Source organism: Mustelus asterias, chromosome 9 (genome assembly GCF_964213995.1).
Source record: "Mustelus asterias chromosome 9, sMusAst1.hap1.1, whole genome shotgun sequence".
Classification (NCBI taxonomy): domain Eukaryota; kingdom Metazoa; phylum Chordata; class Chondrichthyes; order Carcharhiniformes; family Triakidae; genus Mustelus; species Mustelus asterias.
Window position 1 is genome coordinate 93,156,365 of NC_135809.1, and position 20,933 is coordinate 93,177,297.

Sequence of the window (20,933 nt, forward strand, 5' to 3'; positions counted from 1 at the left end):
CCATGACCCCCCACGTCACTGTCCCTCCGAGCCCTCCTTGGCCCGATTGCTGGCTCCCCGAGCATGTCCAGACTAGCCTCGGCACTCATCCCTACACTCCTGGCAGGCGGGGGAAGACACTAACGAGCCTGGAGATTTCAGTCCCAGGCCCACTAATGGGATGTCAATCCCCATTAGCATGATCTATACAGCCCTGCACCAATTTCTGGCATGGAACTGATGGTGCCGGAAATCCGGCGCCCGGAGACTCGCGGAGGCCATAGCACCCAGCGGGAAGCTCGTGAAACAGCCTCTGCTTGAGTCTCCCGGCCCGTCGTGTTGCTGGGCTGTGAGAATCGGCCCTGTTATCCTTCATTGTGAGAGGAATTGATCTTCAAATTGCTTCAATTGTACAGGACATCAGTGAGACCACGTCTTGTGTATTGTGTCGAGTATTGCCTGTTTATCTAAGAAAATAAGTAAATGTGTTAGAAGCAGTTGAGAGAAGTTACTAATACCAGGAATGGACAGCTTGACTTATGAGGAAAGGTTGGAGAGGTTAGATTTGTGTCCAGTAGAATTTAGAAGAGTAAAAGGCGACCTGATTAAAAACTTTATGATTCTGAGGGATATTGACAGAATGGTTGTGGCGAGGATGTTCTCTTTAGTCAGAGAATCTAAAACCAGGGATCACTGCGTAAAAATAAGGGGTCACTCATTTAAGATGGCGACGTGAAGAATTTTTTTGTCTCATAGGGTCATGAGTCTCTTCCTGAGAAAGCAGTGGAAGCAGGATCTTATTCAGAGTTAGGCAGATTCTTGATTAACAAAGGGGTGAAAGATCATTGGAGGTTGGCAGGAATGTGAGGTTGAGCTTACAATCAGATCAGCCATGATCTCATTGAATGGTGGAGCAGGATTGAGGGACCGAGTGGCCTTTTCCTGCTCCTAATTTGGATGGATGTATGTGTGCATGTCTGTACTGCTCACCATGTGTGCTCTCACTCTATGATTTCAGACGTCAGCATTTAAATTATGGGGAAGGGTTAAGGTGAGGATTGCTTTCGGTTGAAAAACAATACCTATTTGAGGCTTTAAAGATTATGAAGAGAATTGAGAAAAATTAATCTGGGTTTTAAAAAAAAACTGTTCATCCATACGCCAGAAGGTCCAAGTTAGAAAGCTCAGAGGAAGAAGGGAAGTCAAGCAGAATATATACATTCCTTGAGCAGAGGACTCATTGAATAAGCTCAGAAAACACTGGAAAGACTCAGCAGGTCAGGCAGCATCTACGGAGAGAGAAACAGAGTTAATGTTTCAGGTCTGTACGACTCTGCTTCAGCTCTGAAGAATCGTATGCACTTGAAATGTTAACTCTGTTTCTCTCTCCACAGATGCTGCCAGACCTGCTGAGTCTTACCAGCATTGTCTGTATTTATTTCAGATTTCCAGCACACGCAATATTTTACTTTTATTTAATAAGCCACCATGAGAGAATATTGAAACGGACAATCTAAATGAGCAGAGACACACTTTTGGACAGAAAAGGGATTGAGTGATATGAGGACATGGAAACTGGGTGGAATTGAACATATTAATTTTACAGTCATGTTGATGATTTTGAAAAACTCCACTCAGCCAGCAAAGAGGGGGATGTTTACCACTTCATGCAACAGTTGACATACCTCATGCTTTGCAACAGTGATCTTTACATGCCACGCACCAGTAACTATCGGTCCCCAGCACATGTACTCAATGTTATTATATCCCCTCCACCCTGTTAAGAAATCTGTAAATGTATCAGGGAGATTTAAGGAATGAGAAAAGAATATTCACCCCATTTTGTCAATGTACAAACCACCTGTCTGGATCCACATTCTGTAAGCATACATATCTGGTGATCCACAAGCTATACATTCAGGGTAAATCAGTACTCTATCGCTGAACTTAAATCAATTAGAATGAATCTCATACAAGCCAACTGACACTTTTCACTGCTGAGCTGAGGTGGTGGTCATAAGCATTCTAGTGAATGCCAGCATTTAATTGCTGCTCAACACGGCACAGTGGCACAGTGGTTAGCACTGCTGCCTCACAGTGCCAGGCACCCGGGTTCAATTCCCAGCTTGAGTCACTGTCTGTATGTTCACCCTCTGTCTGCGTGGGTTTCCTCCGGGTGCTCTGGTTTCCTTCCACTATCCGAAAGACGTGCTGGTTAGATGAATTGGCCATGCTAAATGCTCCCTCGGTGTGCCCAAACAGGTGTCGGACTGTGGCGACCAGGGAATTTTCACAGTAACCTCATTGCAGTGTTAATGTAAGCTACTTGTGACACTAATAAATAAACTTTAACAATTTTCACTGAGCCAGATATCAGTGTGATCAATTAAAGTCACTTATTGGGGATAAATCTGGCCAGATCTAATACACTGCTTGATGTTTCTCATCCAGGCATTTCTCTGTCTGATTCTCCCTTAAACCTAGTTTCCGATCAATTTCAATAACTTAACAGGATAAAATTAAGCTTTATGCAATTTTAAAATTTGAATGTGCTGTTTGGTAAACTGGGGCATTTTGTCAAGATTCCTCTTATTCCAAAATTCTGCAAATTGTTTGAGATATTGGTAAATACGATGATTTTGTTGTTAAAACGACAGCTTGTGAATGATGCATATCATTATTGGCCATTATAACAAAAAAAAAACCCCACAATCACCACAAGTTGTTGTACGCAAAAAATGTTAAGGAATTTTAATTTGAGTTGAACAGTTTTGGAATTAATCTCAGCTAACATTGCACGCCTTGAGGTGTTCCGTTCCAGCAAGATTTGCTGGGATTGGGAAGGAGTGGGGTCGAGAATTCCAGCCAGGAATGAAGATTGGTTTTTGAAGATTGGTGAATACCTGCAATCATTCGGGATCCGGGAGTGTTTATAAAGAAATTTCCCTGAGGAGACTGAACAGCCGGCATAGAACCCGTGTTCGGGGTAGATCTGGCCTGGCTTATTATAAATTTCAAATCAGTAAATTACAAAGATTCCGACACGCAATAGCCTTTAATAAGGCTACTGAGAGACAACCTTTCAACAACTTACTCTGCTGAACCTTTCAAATACTATTCAGCTTTTCCAGCCAGTGACTGGATAAAATGCAACAACACTGTTCCTTGTTCATGGAATACAGGCACAGGCCACTGAGTCTCCCTCGAATAGTTCTACAACACTTCCTTGCTAGTGCCGCTCACCCTTTATCCATGAGAAGACTGAAGAATCCTATGCTTTGCAGGGACAATATATATTGACCCAGAATTTGGGGATATTGCAGCATCATGCACGCTACAGCATTAGAAAAGCAATTCGCTTGCAAAGTTGCTGGAAGTACAAGCTGACAACAGCAAGGTGACGGCCACAGGGCATCTGGGACCTCGTAGAACCATGGGACCAGCAGTGTGTCCCCTCAGCAATGCGATTAAAGAATGGACATGCTGCAATATCCCCTATTCCAGCTAATTCTGAGTCAATATACATTGTCTCTAAAAGGCATCGGATTCTCCAGGCTCCTCATGGATAAAGGGGGAGTGACACTAGCAACGTAGTGTTTTAAATCTATTCAGGGGACACTTAGAAATCTCTGCCTGTTATTCATTGATAAAGAAAAGTAAATTAGAGAAGGTGAATTCAAATTCAAATCAGGTGTAGGAAGAGAAATAAAAAGAGGGAAAAAGGATTGGATTAAGGGGAAAAGAGAATAAAAGATAAAGGAAAAGTAAGAAAAAGATTAAATCATTTGAAATTTAAAAAAATTTTTTAAAATCAAAGTGGAACAGATTAAATAGTTTTCTTTCTGGGGCACAGAGGTTTATTAGATCCTGTTAACATATTATTAAAAGGGTACTTACACTGTTGAGTACCAGTCCTGACTTGCAACAGCAAGTTTAATTTGAGCTTTTCACTGTTCAAGTTCCAAAGATTCCTTCTAGGTGAAAAGGTTATTTAATTCTTTTAATTTAGGATACTTCAATCGCTGCTTACGATGCAGCCTCTACACTGGGGAGACTAAATGTAGATTGGTTGACCATTTTGCGGAACACCTCTGTTCTATTGGCAAGCATGACTCCAAACTTCCATTTCAGCTGTCAGTTGTTTTAACTTTCCACTGCACTCCCACTCTGACCGCTCTGTCTCCAGCCTCCCACACTGCTTCAATGAAGGTCAAAGTAAGCTCGAGGAACAGCAGCACCTTATCTTTCAGCAAAACACTACAGCCTTACAGATTCAACAACTCAACAGTGTGTTCAACAATTCCAGATCACAACCTCTGCTCCCCCCCTTTAATTGTATTTAAGTTTTGGATGGCAGCTGTTGGTAACAATATTACATCTTCCATTACATCCTTTCCCCCTCACACCTCTCCTTGTATTCGTACTTAGTTGAAACCTGCTACATCTCTTACCTTTCCCACTTCTGATGGAAGGTCTTCGACCTGAGACATTGGTTTGCTCTCCACAGATCTGCTGAGTATTTTCAACATTTTCTGTTTCTGTTCTATTTTCAGATTTCCAGCAGTTGCAGTATTTTATATGTTTAATTTGAACTGAATGTTGCAAATCCGGCAAGAGCTTAGAAGTAACGGGGGCATGAGGGTTTGTTGTTTGAGCAAGGCAAATGACAAGAGTGTTTTAAATCAATCGGCAAGTTCTGGCAATTCACAATTCCCACAGCATATTCTCCTCCTCAGCAGTTTGCTGGCTGGTTGAGGTATTAATTATGTTATCAATTCACTGTTATGAACTCATTGCTATTTTTATTGACAAGGTTAGAGCCTCTTTGTCCTATGGAGTATTTGATTATCTCAGTCCAGTCCACACCAACCTCTATTATCAATCAGCTACTTATCTGTTTCTGTTTCTGAAGAATTTAATAGTCACAGCATCAGCCTTATTCTCCAAAATAGCTCATTAAAGGATGACTTTGAGGAATTTTGCACCCAGTATTCCATTATGGCTTTTTAGCTTCCGTGACTGAAACGTAAGCCTGAGTCTTCGTGGTGAATGAACAACATTATATAATGAAGGGGAGGCACTATTCCTCTCTGCTCTTCCTCATTTTTAACGTCCATTGAAGTATTGGCCAGAATCCAGTGTTGTTCACCCAGCTACCGCTGCCAGCGAGAATGGAGAATTTGGCGCTCAGCCAAATCTCCATTCACTGCAGCGGGACCGGAGAATCCCGGCCGCGGGCGAGGTTGCAGAATTTTGGCCATCATGTCCCATATTGGCATCATTAGAACGCAACAGTACTGGATCCTTTCCCATCTATTCTCAAGACACTGATGTCCAGCTTTTAAATCTCACCACCTTCTGGTTCTTTTAACATGGATTCTGTTCCCCATTAAGGTGAGTGATATTAGTAAAGAAAACCCAGGTTGAGGAATAAAGCTCCTGCTATTCTGCCCATCCCAAATCCAATCACAAAAAAGCATCACCTACTGTGGCAAAACTTCACTTCCTATTTTCCACTCTGAGCACATGGCCTATTTGGACAACATTGCCATTTAGTGTTGATTTATGACCAGTCTTGTACCTTGTATCTATACACATTAAGGACCGGATTGAAACAATCCAAACTCCTTTTGCATATGGACCTTGTCACCAGCAATGACTTTCATCCCACTGGTTTGGGCTGATTTGTGAAAGATCAGCATCTGACCCACTGCTCCACATAGTTCCTGATGCCAAAGGTTCCTGGACTTCCTTAGTTACAAACCGCTGAAAATCTTTCACAGCATATCTCAGGAAAAGGCTTTTTGTATGGTTGGCTGATGAGGTTTTGAAAAATCTTACAAAATGGTGCATGGAAATTTTGAGAAGGTTACCAAAAAGCACCAAGAAGATTACGCAGCTCTGAGGAATTTTTTTTTAAAATTTTTGTTCATCAGATGTGGGCATCACTGGCTAGCTCAGCATTCATTGCCCAACATAGAACATAGAACATAGAACAGTACAGCACAGAACAGGCCCTTTGGCCCACAATGTTGTGCCGAGCTTTATCTGAAACCAAGATCAAGCTATCCCATTCCCTATCATCCTGGTGTGCTCCATGTGCCTATCCAATAACCGCTTAAATGTTCCTAAAGTGTCTGACTCCACTATCACTGCAGGCAGTCCATTCCACACCCCAACCACTCTCTGCGTAAAGAACCTACCTCGGATATCCTTCCTATATCTCCCGCCATGAACTCTATAGTTATGCCCCCTTGTAATAGCTCCATCCACCCGAGGAAATAGTCTTTGAACGTTCACTCTATCTATCCCCTTCATCATTTTATAAACCTCTATTAAGTCTCCCCTCAGCCTCCTCCGCTCCAGAGAGAACAGCCCTAGCTCCCTCAACCTTTCCTCATAAGACCTACCCTCCAAACCAGGCAGCATCCTGGTAAATCTCCTCTGCACTCTTTCCAGCGCTTCCACATCCTTCTTATAGTGAGGTGACCAGAACTGCACACAATATTCCAAATGTGGTCTCACCAAGGTCCTGTACAGTTGCAGCATAACCCCACGGCTCTTAAACTCCAACCCCCTGTTAATAAAAGCTAACACACTATAGGCCTTCTTCACAGCTCTATCCACTTGAGTAGCAACCTTTAGAGATCTGTGGATATGGACCCCAAGATCTCTCTGTTCCTCCACAGTCTTCAGAACCCTACCTTTGACCCTGTAATCCACATTTAAATTAGTCCTACCAAATGCCCAAGACTAATTGTTCTTGAAATACTGCTAAGGAATCTATTTAATTAAAATATATCATTTAAATAACTCTTTGGAACACTCTCAATTTAGACTCAGTTGATAACACTCTTTCCTCTGTGGGTTGTTGTTTCAAACCTTGCCCCGCTTCAAGATTTGAGCAGATAATGTAGTCTGATTCTTCGGTGCGGTGCTGAAGGAGTGCAGTATGGTCAGATCTGCTAATCTTTAGGTTAGATGTTAGCCCAATTCACTGCCTGCCGCCTGTCTGTACTATTTGAAAAACAGATCAAGTAACACTAGTTGTGGTAATCTAAAATGTTAACCGGAAATTATGAAAAATGTACAATAGGTCATTAAACATCAATGGGAGAGAGATAATTAAAGGTTTTTCACAGAGATAGGTTAGTGTGATGCTAACCTGTCTCTCTTTATGACATTGATTAGGCATTTTATTTTCTTGCGTCACTCTTTTCCTGTTTAGATATTGGCACAGCGGTTAGCACTGCTACCTCACAGTGCCAGGGGTGGGGTGGCGGGGAGGGCAGGGGGGGGGGGGGATGGGAGTTGGGGGGGGTGGGAATGGGGGTGTGAGGATTGGGGGGGTGGGAATGGGGGTGTGGGGGTAGGGGTAGGGGGTGGTGGGGGGGTGGGAGGGGTGGTGGGGGTTGGGAGGGGTGGGGGTGGTGGGGGAGGTGAGGAGGTGGTGGGGGGGTTTGGAGGTGGTGGGGGGGTTTGGGTGGTGTGGGGTGGGCCTGGGTAAGATGCTCTTTTGGAGAGTTGGTGCAGACTTGTTGGGCTAAATGGCCTCCTTCCGTACTGTAAGGATCCTATGGATGTTATGAGAGTTGACAACATCATAGTAGGTTTGATGGAGTAAGTGAGGTTGATGGTTTGTGAGACAAATGATCAGTACTGGCAATATACTGATTTGGCCATTAGTTTGGAAATGATTATTAACTCTGTGCTTTAATTCACTTGGGCTCACTCTTAGACTTGATAGTTTTGTTGAAATCAGGACCCAGCCCCAAAGTTTAGCTGAAGCAGCCTCTGAGGAGAGGAGGACAGGACAATTAAACAGGATCCCTTTCCTGTGCCCACCCATTCCACAACCTCATCTCCTGTTTGCTCTCACTCATAATTCACCATTTCTAATTTGACCTCTTGGCTGGGCAAAGATGAGTGGGATCAAAATCAACTATATTAATTTGAGCCTGGTGCATATTTGCAAAGTGAACCAAAATGGTGCAAATTCAGGGCATTGTGTGCAAATAATTATTTCACATACACAAAGACTGACTTCGTACAGGTCATGTTCAATCCTTTTAGCTAATCCCAATTGGGATAGTAATGGGCTCTACTACACAACACTAGCCTGGACTCCAGATGTGAGAATGCAGCCACAACACTATCCAATAGATCACAACCACACCAACTGTGCATAATAGTACACAGCAGCATCCGATGGTGCGTAAAGTATCCAACAGTATTCTGTAGCACACAGGAGCAATAACAGTACACAAAGGTACTCAAAAGTACACAATAGTACACAACAACATTCACTGGTGTCCAACAGCTGATAATAGTACCCAATCATATGGACCAGCACCCACCAGGGCAGAACAATGTTCAACAATATGCAGCAGCACTTAGCAGAGTGCTTACCTTATAGTATACAACAATGCTCAATACTGCACAGCCATGTGTAAAATTACTTAATAGTATCCTACAGTGCATATAGAATTGACTATATAGTATCCTACACTGCATACAGCATTGACTATATAGTATCCTACAGTGCATATAGTATTGACTATATAGTATCCTATAGTGCATATAGCATTGACTATATATACTATGTTGCACAAAGATACGCAACAACACCTAATGGCACACACCAGCACGCAGAAGTGACTGATAGTATTCAATGGACTACAGTAAGGCTTTCACAAGGTCCCCCAAGGTCCCACGTGGGATCAAGGGCAATTTGGCAAATTGAATCCAAAACTGGCTTCTTCTTGAAGGCAGAGAGTGATGGTCGAAGGTTGTTTTGTGACTGGAAGCCTGTGTCCAGTGGCACACCGCAGGGATCAGTGCTGGGTCCCTTGCTGTTTGTAGCGTATATTAATGATCCAGATGCGAATGTGGGGGTATGATCAGTAGGTTCACAGATAACATGAAAATCAGTGGTGTGGTAAATAGTGAGGAGGAAAGCCTTAGATTACAGGATGATATAGATGGACTGGTCAGATGGGCAGAGCAGTGACAAATGGAATTTAACCCTGAAAATTGTGAGGTGATGCATTTTGGGAGGACGAAAAAGGCAAAAGAACACACCATGAATGGCAAGATGCCAAGGAGTATGGAGGGCCAAAGGGACCTTGTCCAAAGATCTCTGAAGGCAGCAGGACAGGTAGATAAGGTAGTTAAGAAGGTATATGGGATACTTGCCTTTATTAGCCAGGCATAGAATATAAGGGCAGGGAGGTTATGATGGAGCTGTATAAATCACTGGTTAGGCCACAGCTAGAGAACAGTGTGCAGTTCTGGTCACCACCATGGCGTTAGTGTACCTTAAAGAATTTTTTCTAAATATGTTCTCTGCAGTTGTAAACAGACCTTTTCAGTTTTTTTTTCTCATTGTTGCCGGGTGGTCTGCTCGAAGTCCGTTTATTGCTACTTCAATGGCTTAAATGGGGTTCAGTTTATTTTTACTCTGGGTTCTTTTATGACCTTGCGGTGTGAGGGGGATGATTGATTGACCAAAGTCAGGTGGTTCCTCCCCAGGAAAAAAATCTAAGGATTCATTTTTAGTTTTAGTTTAGAAGGGGTGGATATCAAGCTGATATCCCTCTTCCCCTGGTTTTGGAAATTCTGCTGTTGGCTGGAAGCAAGGTTCCTGGCTTTCCTGGAGTAGAAAATCTGCTGCTGGTGGTTGGCTTGACTAGAGTCTCCCTGGTGTTTGGGAAACTGTTCTGACTCCAGGTTTGTGTGTGTGTGGGTGGCTCAAGAGAACTGCAGCATTCAACCAAAGGATTAAATTCCAGTATCACGGGAGCATTAGTCTTTGCTGTATTAAACCTGTGGCAAAGATTTTGTTTATGGGATTTGTTTCAATGGAAAGGTGTTTAGCTGTTAAGGTTTATACAATATCATGGTTTTTTTCCTTGTTTGCAATTGCTAAAAGTTATTCTTTTAAACCTTGAAGAAATTGTGGAAGATAGGTGCAAACGCAGGGAAAGATATGAAGGTATAGTTGGGACAGAAAACCAATGTATATCAGCAAGAGTGATGGACAAATAGGACTTAATGTGAGACAAAATGCAGCAAGTGGCAATTTGAAGGGTGAAGATCAGAAGTTGACAATCAGGACATTTGAGAAGTAACAATGACAATAGGATGAATAAAGATGTTAGTTGCAGCATGGTGAAGTAGCTAACATTGCACAAATAGATGCAAATGGCCTTCAGGATGAATATGATGTGGTTGTTCAGCTCTCGGCCAGACAGGATACCAAACGTTTGTGCCATCCTGTTTCAGTGGAGGTTGAAAATAGACCTCAGGAACAGGAGATAACGGAAATGATCTTGAAGATAGTTATGGGGTGGACGGGATGGAAAGTGAAGAGTGATGGTTGAATTAGGAGGTAGTTTGTTAATAGGGGACTGTGTTAATAGGATCCAGCCGACTGGTGAAGTTGAAAATAAGACACAGCGTTTTTTTTTACTTTATTGAGAGAGTTTATTGACTTTGTTCAGTTTCAGTTCTCCTCCCACACCCCCAGTGCCCCAGTTGTTCCCTATTTATACTTTGTTGAGCAAAAAGGTTAACTAATTAACCTAAATCAAACAAACTAAGGGACAAATTAAAAGAGCTGTTCATTAAAGGGGTACTGCATCAAACAAAAACAAATCACAAAGAAAACTAAAAAAAAACCCAAAATGTGATTTAAAGAAAGGTCAATCAAACACCCCAGTCACTGCAGTGCCCATGGAGCTCAGAAGGTCCCTATTTATAGGTGCTTAAAATGCTTAATTAAACAATAGCTTTCCAATGCAATTATTATATCATTAACAACTGGGAACTGAATCTTACAGATAAAGCAATGTGTGAGATCTTTGCCTTCAGCTTTGGGGTGAGATTGTGTGGTAAATTGGGCGGCACGGTAGCACAGTGGTTAGCACTGCTGCTTCACAGCTCCAGGGACCTGGGTTCGATTCCCGGCTCGGGTCACTGTCTGTGTGGAGTTTGCACATTCTCCTCGTGTCTGTGTGGGTTTCCTCCGGGTGCTCCGGTTTCCTCCCGCAGTCCAAAGATGTGCGGGTTAGGTTGATTGGCCATGATAAAATTGCCCCTTAGTTTCCTGAGATGCGTAGGTTAGAGGGATTAGTGGATAAAATATGTAGGGATATGGGGATAGGGCCTGGGTGGGATTGTGGTCGGTGCAGACCCGATGGGCCGAATGGCCTCTTTTTGCACTGTAGGGTTTCTATGATTCTATGAAATGGGTTTAAGGAGGTGTCACCTGAAGACAGCAAGCCCAAAGGCTGGCGGGACTTTAAAAAAAATAATTTATGAGATGTGGACGTTACTGGCTAGGCCAGCATTTCTTGCCCATCCCTAATTGTCCTTGAGAAGGTGGTGGCAAGCTGCTTTCATGAACTGTTGCAGTCCATGAGGTGTAGGTAAAACCACAGTGCTGTTAAAAAGGGAGTTCCAGGATTTTGACCCAGTAACAGTGAAGGAATGGCAGTTTATTTCAAGTCAGGATGGTGAGTGACTTGGAGGGGAAACTCCAGTTGCCAAGGGCAGTCATTTTCACCTCACCTCTGGGAATTCAGCTCTTTAGCCCATGTTTGAACCAAGGCTATAATAAGGTCAGGAGCTGAGTAGTTCTGACGGAACACAAAATGTGCATCAGTGAGCAGGTTATTGCTGAGCAAGTGCCACTTGACAACACTGTTGATGGCACCCCCCATCCTTTACTCATGATTGAGAATAGACTGATGGGATGGAAATTGACCAGGTTGGATTTGTCCTGCATTTTGTATACAGGACATACCTGGGCAGATTTCTACATTGCTGGGTATTTGCCAGTGAAGGGTGGGCAGCATGGTGGCACAGTGGTTAGCACTGCTGCCTCATAGCACCAGGGGCCTGTGTTCAATTCCCGGCTTGGGTCACTGTCTGTGTGCGGGATCTGCACGTTCTCCCCGTGTCACCGTGAGTTTCCTCCGGATGCTCCAGTTTCCTCCCACAGTCTGAAAGACGTGCTGGTTAGTGTGGCGTCTAGGGGATTTTCACAGTAACTTCATTGCAGTGTTAATGTAATCCTACTTGTTACACTAACAAATAAACTTTAAAAGAGGCACTGTAAGTTCTGGAGCACAGGTCTTGAGTATTATTGCCAGAATATTGCCAGGGCTCAGAGTCCAGTCCTTCAGCCATTGCTTGATATCACGTGGAATGAATTGAATTGGCTGAAGACTGACATCTGTGATGAGAGGCACCTCTGGAGGGGCCGAGATGGATTATCCACTTGGCACATCTGGCTGAAGATGGTTGCAAATGCTTCAGCCTTCACTTTGCACTGATTTGCTGGGCCTCCCCCATCATTGAGGATAGCCATATTTATGTAGCCTTCTCCGTCAGTGAGTTGTGTAACTGTCAACTAACATTCACGGCTGGATGTGGTGGGACTGCAGAGCTTAGATCTGATCTGTTGGTTGTGGAATCATTTAGCTCTGTCTATCACTTGCTGCTTATATTGTTAGGCAGGCAAGTAGTCCTGTGTTGTAGCTTCACCAAATGGATACCTAATATTTAGGTATGCCTGGTGATGCTCCTGGCATGCCCTCCTGCACTCTCCATTGAACCAGAATTGATTCCCTGGCTTGGTGGTAATGGTAAAGTGGTGGATATGCCAAACCGTGAGTTTGCAGATTCTGGTTGAATGCAATTTTGCAGCTGTTAGCCCACCGTACCTCGTGGACACCCAGTTTTGAGTTGCTAGATCTGTTCTGTAATAATTCTTGTTCACCAGTTAAGGGAAAAAACAACAACATGTTTATTTACAGGCATAGGCTATACAAAGGCTTGTAGCCTCATGGCCGCAGTTAGCTTCCGAGAAGATTCTAGAACAGGAACCTGAGCTCACCAGAGTGATCCCCCACCCAGCTCCCTGATTCGTTCAATAGGTCTTGTGACCCTTACTCTGCAGATTGATCCTTAAAGGGACAATCACCGCATCCCTCCCCCTCTAGGTCATTTTATACAAATGTCAATACTCGATTTACACACTCCAAAATAATTAAACATTTAATACATGAATTTAGTCAATTATAAATTAAGTCTTCCAGGGGATTTCCGAATCTGTGTGGAGCAGTATAACTCCTCTATCTGGGGCACTTCCACAGGATTGCTGTCAACCAAAACCACATTGACAGCTACATTTTCAGACACAGGCAGTTCAATTTTATTTGTTTCCATGGTGACGCTAGCTGTGTCTGCCACAGGACGACCAGTTAGTTCAATGCTTGGATAGCTGACAATATTACCAGATAGCAATGTAGTACCTGATGGCCGTACTGGCTGCTGGGACAACTCTCACTCTCTCAAATGGTGTATGTGCTTCCGGTGAGTCCTCCCTTCTACGTCCACTTGGTAAACAGGGGTCCAATTTTGGATACAGTGACTCCAGGAACCTAACTCGACCCACTTCCAAAATTCCTCACATACATAGCTTCTTCCATTGAAAAAAAACGTTTGTCTACTGACTCCTTTGGCTGGCCTCTACAAGGCTCCATCGCGTGTTGTGATGACAGTTCATTAACAATTCTGCTGCTGGGACTCCCATTGTTGCATATGGCGTGGCCCTATAGGCCAGAAGGAATTGTGAGATTCTGGTTTCCAGGGTCCCTCCTGATTGCTTCTTTAGGCCAGCCTTAAAGGTTTGGACGGCTTGTTCAGCTAGACCATTGGATGTTGGGTGGAAAGGCACAGTCCTAATGTGCTTGATACCATTGAGTGTGGTGAAGTTCTAAAACTCAGCACTTGTGAATAAGGTTTAATTATCAGACACAATGGGCGGGAATTTACGGCCTCGCTTGTCCCAAAACTGTAAAATCTTGCCCAAGGTCAATGACCTTCCTATTGTCTGTTCCTAGCCCGCTCCGATTCCTGTGGAGGGTGGGGGAAATTTCCGTTCTATGACTTTAGGTATTCCATGGTGGAAAAGCATTGCCGCAATTTCTCAACTGTAGCATGTGATGTCGGAGGCTTCACCTCAAACACTTCCATCCACTTTGAATGTGTATCGACAATGAGCAGGAACATTGTGCCCATGAATGGACCAACATAATCAATATGGACTCATATCCACGGCCAGCCAGGCCACACCCAAGGGTGCAGAGGGGCTGCAGCAAGTTTTAATTTAAAAGTTTATTTACTAGCCACAAGTAGGCTTACATTAACACTGCAATGAAGTTACTGTGAAAATCCCCTAGTTGCCACACTCCGGCGCCTGTTCGGGTACACTGAGGGAGAATTTAGCATGGCCACTGTACCCAACCAGCACATCTTTTGGTCTGTGGGAGGAAACCGGAGCACCTGGAGGAAACCCACGCAGACACGAGAAGAACGTGCAGACTCCCACAGACAGTGACCCAAGCCGGGAATCGAACCCGGGTCCCTGGTACTGTGTGGCAGCAGTGCTAACCACTGTGCCACCATGCTGCCTCAACCTTTGTTGCAATTGGCATTGTTCACAGTGCTTGACTAGAATTTCAATATCGGCATCAATGCCAAGCCACCAGGCATAATTTCCGGCCTTCATCTTCATCTTAGATATACCCAGATTTCTTCCTGCACCTGGAAAATCTTGGTCCAATTTAACTTGATTTCCTTAAGCCAAATGTGGCCCAGACGGCTTTGTCCTTTGACTGACATTGTTTGTATTGGGAGTTGGGCACACTGTTGCCCATAGTTTACAGGTATTGTTGTCAGGCCTATTATTTTTATGGCTTCTCTTGTAAGTTGTTAACTTTGCTGCAATATTCTTTAAATTCAGTGGCTGAGTTCCTCTCATGTATCAAAATGTATGTGTACCTATCACATTAGAAAATGCCCCATTGTCCACTTCCATCTTAATAGAATATTCATTTACCTGGAGCATTACGGTAATGGGGGGCGGTCTTACCCACTTTCACATTAAACAGAGAGTGAACATCGAAATCACTGTGCTAGCTTCTTCCACATTATGTACATGTGATGTTCTACTTAATGGGAGCACTATTTATTTATTTATTGTCACAAGTTACTGTGAAAATCCCCTAATTGCCACACTCTGGTGCCTGTCTGAGTACACTTAACCAGCACGTCTTTCAGACTGTGGGAGGAAACCGGAGCACCCGGAGGAAACTCACGGTGACACGGGGAGAACATGCAAACTCCACACAGACAGTGACCCAAGCCAGGAATCGAACCCAGAGCCCTGGGGCTATGAGGCAGCAGTGCAAACCACTGTGCCACCCCACATTCACATTAAACGGGAGTGGATATCTAAATCATTGGTGCTAGCTTCTTCCACATTATGTACATGTAACGTTCTACTTCACTGGGTAGGTTTGACTTGTTTGTGCACTGATGCCTTAATGGCCATTCCTGTGACAGAAAAAAACACTCAGCCGCTTTCAAGATTCAGGGGAATGGTTACCCCCACAACAGGAACATTTTTCTTCAATCTTTGCTGATTGATTGCCTCGTCTTGTTTTATTTTTGGCTGAATTCACTTCCCACTCCACTATTACATCTTCGTTTTTGGTGCCACAAAGGTTCCTGCCCTAACTGATGAACTGTGCCAATTTGTGTGCTTTCTAACTCTTGTGTGCCCTTTTCAGCACTTTCCATTGCCAGCACTTTCTCCAAAACCCGCTTAAAATTCATATCTGCCTCTGCTAGTAACTTCTGTTGAATAACCTCATTATTCACCCAGCAGACAAATCTGTCCCGCAGCACATCATTTAAAGTCACTCCAAAGGCATACGAGAGTTGTTTCATTTTGGCAACCAAAGTTGCATTAGTTTCCCCTGGAACTCTCCCCCTTGAATTAAACTTAAATCTTTGCAATATGATCGATGGTTTTGGATGGAAATGTAACTTTGCTACCCGACTACAAAGGGTTTGGAAGGTACTGACGAAGGAGGCTTGTCAAGTTCCTGCAGAGCATCTTGTAAATGATACACACTGCTGCTACTGTGTGTCGATGGTGGAGGGGAATATGTTTAAGGTGGTGTACAATTATCCCAATTATCTGAGCTAAAGGATATAGTGAGTGTCATTCTTTATGTGAATAATAACAAAGATATTAAGTGCCAGTAGCACAGCTTTAGATTTCTACATGGAAAAAATAAAACATTAAAAATAGCTCCACCCCCATAACACCTGTGACTCCAAAAATGTGTGTGGCAAGACTGTATTCCTCTAAATAAATTATCACAGTAAACCTAGTTAATTTAACTTGTAAATAAATCATTAATCCATTATTGTGCTAAGTAGAATAAAACAGAGTTGACATTTATTACTTAGGATCTACCAGCAGAACAAAAATGTAGCAACATTTTAAAAAATATGACTGGAATAATTAATGTAATTGAGTCAAATAATCACAGAGAACAGGATATTTTAGATCTGGTATTGCATAATGAAACAGGACTATTTAGTAATTTTATAGTAAAGGAATGTCTTGGGAAGAGTGATCATAATATGAAATAATTTCATATTAAGTTTGAGAGTAATGTGGAACCAGTGGACTAGTATATTTGGATTTTCAGAAGGTATTTGGTAAGGTGCCACATAAGAAATTAGAACGCAAAATTAGGGCTCATGGGATTGGTGGTAATATATTAAACTGAGTTGAGAATTTATTAATGGACAGAAAACCGAGATGGGGAATAAACTAGTCATTTTCCGATGGCAGGGTATAACTATTAGACTGCTACAAAGATCGGTGCTTGGGCCTGTTTACAACCTATATTGTTGCGGGGACCATAGATAAATTATCCAAGTTCGCTGTCAATACAGAGCTCGGTGGGAGATGGGGATGGTGTAGGAATTTTCAACGGGTTAAGTGAGTGGGAAAACAGGTAGCTGATGAAATATAATGTAAGAAAATGTGAGGTTATTCAATTTGATAGGACCAATAGAAAAACTGAACTTTTTAATTGCTGAGAATATTAAATGTTGGTGTTCAGAGGCATTTAGGCACCCAAGTGTGAGAAACATAGAAAGTCAATGTGCAGATACAGCAATTAGGGAGGCAAATAGTATGTTAGCCTTTATGGCAAATCGATTGGAATATAGTAGTAAGGGAGTCTAGTTTGTAGGGAGTCTAGAATATGTAGCTCTTTGGTGAAATCACACTTGGATTACTCAGTACAGTTTTGTCCTCTTTATCCAAGGAAAGATAGACTTGCCTCAGAGAGGGTGCAACAAAGGTTCACTGGATTGGTTCCCGAGATGACAGAGATATGGAGCAGAATTGACCAATATAAGTGTAGAAGAACGAGACATGATCGCATTGGAATGTAAAACGTTCTTCGAGGATGGATGCTGAGAGGCTCTTTTACCTGGCTGAGTAATCTAGAACTAAGAGGCATAATCTCAGGATTAAGCAGTCAACTATTTAGGACTACGATGGGCTGAAATTTTCTCACTAGATGTTTGCGAATCTTAAAATTTTCTACCCCGGAGGGCTATCGGTATTCAGTCATTGGGTATATTTAAGGCTGAGACCATTTCGGCACTGAGAGAATAAAGGGATGCTGGGGAGATGAAGTTTTTAGATGAAGTTGAGGGACTGGATGGAGTACTGATCCTATTTCTTATGTTCTTATGGTGAAGGATTCAAATAGCAGGTTACACGTGTTAGAGATGAGGGATAGGAAGGAAACTGAAGTGGAAACTTTTTACCAAAGGGGATTGCTGCAGTGAGTTGAGAAGTCATTGAAGTGAACAGCATAAATGGGTTCATGAGGCAATTAGATGTACTTCCTGGAGAGATAAGGAATTGAGGAAATGTCAGGAAGGGGATAGGTGGCGGTGTTCTGTCACAAAGGGATAGGATTGTTGAGCCTTATGTTAACTTCATAAATTTCATAGTCTTTATTAATCTAAGGAGCCAGGCAATACAAAAATCCATCAGGAATTAATGTTGAGGACCCAGACTATTTCCTCGGGTGGATGGAGCTATTACAAGGGGGCATAACTATAGGGTTCATGGTGGGAGATATAGGAAGGATGTCCGAGGTAGGTTCTTTACTCAGAGAGTGGTTGGGATGTGGAATGGACTGCCTGCAGTGATAGTGGAGTCAGACACTTTAGGAACATTTAAGTGGTTATTGGATAGGCACATGGAGCACACCAGGATGATAGGGAGTGGGACAGCTTGATCTTGGTTTCAGATAAAGCTCGGCACAACATCGTGGGCCGAAGGGCCTGTTCTGTGCTGTACTATTCTATGTTCTATGTTCGATATAAGAAATCTTAATTATTAAACACATCTCCACCAGTTGATAAAAACTACATTCCAGGAACGATTGAGCGACAATCCTTTTTAATCAGAGCCTCGCTCTAATATCCTAAAGTCATCCTTACTGCATATGCAGTTGCATGTTTGTTATGCCTTCATTTCTAATTTAAGTTCAATGCATCCCTTTATAACATTCAGTGATTTTATTGCTGATGTGGCTTGTGAATTAGAGTGCTCAATTAGGGGTCCATGAACTATAACTGCTCTTCTCCCCTTTGTATGAAAGGATGCTGCTATTCACTAACAGGTCCATTGATGTAATAATGGGATAAACCCTGGCACTTTCCACCTTCTCAATCAACCTTGGCCAATCTTGGGAATCGCAAAGACATACACCCTGAAAGCCATCACATTGACATGCATTTGGCAGTCCAAGTACTACACACTGCTCCCAAATTTATCAATGCAAGAATCCCATCGCCTATAATGGTAATAGTAATGTAATAGTTAAATTGGTGGTGTGTCACAGTTCACTCAAGGAGTCCAAGTTGCTGTGGCAAAATCTTCTTCTACACGCATGTTATAATCTGGAACTATGAACAGTAATAGTAAAGGCTCCAACTTTCTTTCCACGGCTGACCAGGAATCTCTCCCATTCTTTGCATCTGCCATTAATATGTGTCAAAAGGATTTGCAGGTTGATATTTAATCTACTTGGCCAGATCTGAATGTAACTTCCTTGGCCATTCTAGGATGGGTCTCAAGCCTGGAGCTCTGGCTCAGAGACAGGGACACTATCCACTGCACCACAGGACTGCCTGGAGTTATGTTACAGAGCCAAACATGAGAGGCCTGGACAGATTATATGAGCTTAAATTCAATCACGACAGTTTGAGAATTTGAAGTCACTTTTAAATAAATTGAGAAATGTGAAAAGAAAAGTTCTGGTGTCAATTATATTGGCTGTAGAGTTGTTGGATTTTCATTAAAAATTAGTGGCCTTTAGGGTCTTAAACCTTACATCCTTATTTGTTTTGGTGATTCCAATCACATACCAACATAGTTGACGCTTAACTGTTTTCTGAAAGTGATGGAGCAACCTACTCAGTCATGAGACGTGATCAACACAGTAGTGATGGGCAATAAATGATGGCCTAGTCAGTGACACCCAGTCCCAAAAATAAATAAAACAACATCATTTGTTAACAGGAAATCCATCAAAACATAATTAAGTAAGTTTTCCATGTGTAGCAAAGTATTAATATGATAATGAAAGAAACATCTAAGATTTTTCTAGAAATAGCGAACAGGAGTGATCACCATGAACTCAGTTACAATATTAAGGTACATAACAAGCACACTGGTTCTTACCTCCAACATCTTCCCCAAGTATAACAAACTCTCACTTTAACATTCTCTAATATCTTAGAAATCATAGAAACCCTACAGTGCAGAAGGAGGCCATTCGGCCCATCGAGTCCGCACCGACCACAATCCCACCCAGGCCCCACCCCCACAAGGAAATGCTTGCACTTCAATCTCTAAAAGTGAAGTCATATAAAATGCTTCCATACAAGAACTGTCTCGATACATGCTCTGTGTGGTTTCAAATGAAAGTCTTTACATTATATAATTGTACATTGAAAGTGCATGCACACACTTCCCTACTGCTGCTGATAAATCTGCTCTCCCAATTTGTGCAGAAGTGAGGAGAGGGGAGCAAAGCTTTGTCCCAGACAATAGGAAGTGATTTCTGTACCTGACAGACGAGGAAGGGTTTCTCCTAGAATGAGGAGGAAAATTCCAAGGGTTTGGCTAGACGTTCACTTCACAGTCCAAGAGGAGCCCTTTCACCCAATAGCTGAACATTGCAGTGTGGAACTGTGTGCGGGACAGGAAACCAGTCAATACTATCTGTATCCCTTCATCAGCAACTATTTTTAACTGTGAGGTTTTTTTTCAAAAAAGACAGAGAGGGTTCAGATCTGCACAGGAAACAGGAAACGCTTCAGTCAATGAATCATAAACAGGAAGCTACAAGGGAGAAATAAAAAAAATCAGATTTAATGATGTTATTTTAATAAATAGCCCAATTTTAAAAAATAAATCTGAAGTAAATTAACTGTGAATGAAATTTAAACTCTATTTTTGTTGAACAGAGATTTATCTATATTTTAAGTCACAGGGTTCATTATTATAATTGCTTTCTTGCTAGTGTAATGGTTGTGATCTGGAACTAGAAACCGAGAGGTCATTTGTTGAAATCCCACTCTGCCAAGCTGTGAAATTGTGGTAAATAAATCTGACGGTGAGCAGAGTTGTAAAATCTCATCTAATCCACAAATGCTTGTGAGGGAAGGAAGACCGCCATCTTGGTCTGGTCAACCTTTAACTTCAGCCCTACTTTATTTGGTTGACTGATACCCTTTGACATAGTCTAATCAGTAATCAGTCACCACAAAGTTCACTCGAGACATATGCAGGCAACAATAGCACCCCTGTCAACAAACTCTACAGTTGATCAATTTGTCCAACTAATGATGAACAAACAAGCAATTAAAAGGAGGAGAAGAATTTCCTGAACATCTTCATCCTCAACTGAGGTGGAGCCTAACATGGAAGTACAAGAGATAGTTATGTTTAATCAAAAATGCTGAGTGGATGATTCCTAGTCATCTTCTTC

At 42.5% G+C, this 20,933-nt stretch overlaps 1 protein-coding gene across 3 annotated transcripts in view; it reads right to left on the reverse strand.

The window, feature by feature from the left end:
• The window catches only part of LOC144499169 (circularly permutated Ras protein 1-like), a 75,241-nt gene extending 55,101 nt beyond the window's left edge, over positions 1–20,140 (reverse strand). For all 3 annotated transcript variants that reach the window (XM_078221262.1, XM_078221263.1, XM_078221261.1), the window contains exon 1: positions 20,010–20,140. The gene's annotated coding sequence lies outside the window, so the exon portion shown is untranslated. The remainder of the gene's footprint in view (positions 1–20,009) is intronic.
• Positions 20,141–20,933: the final 793 nt, after the last annotated feature.